The following is a 577-nucleotide window of genomic DNA, read 5'->3' on the forward strand; positions in this document are numbered from 1 at the left end:
CACCTGATCCAGTTTTTTCAGGTGACGTCACCTGACCCATCCACACATCCACAGACAGACAACTTATTTTTATTTATATAGATAGATTATATATATATATATATGTTTTTAACTACGTAAAACTTGCGAATATACAACATTCTTTGCTGTCCCATCGTCTGTGCATATAAATAGATTGTCAGGTTTACCGACTTTTGAACATGCAACGCATAATGGTCCATGGGAAAACAATCCGTATTCAGATCTATACCTCATGATTCTATTGATTGCCCTTGAGCTTTGTTGATGGTGATTGCTAATCGACCATTTCCTTTGTTGCCGTCGTCATTTATATATCCCCCTGTGCCCCCCGGCGTCCCCGTTGTAGTTGTGTCCCTGTGTCCGGGTCGTCATTTATATTCCCTGTGTCCCCGTCGTCATTTGTGTCCCGGTGTCCCAGTCTGTGATTTCTATTTGAGTGTCCCGGGCGTCATTTATATTCGTCAGGATATTGTAGGGCATCGTAGCATCGATGAGTTTAAGCAATTCTTGTCAACTGATTGTTTCGCCTATAAAGAATATTATCTCGAGGTAAGTT

This window comes from Artemia franciscana, chromosome 14, assembly GCF_032884065.1.
Source record: "Artemia franciscana chromosome 14, ASM3288406v1, whole genome shotgun sequence".
Lineage (NCBI taxonomy): Eukaryota > Metazoa > Arthropoda > Branchiopoda > Anostraca > Artemiidae > Artemia > Artemia franciscana.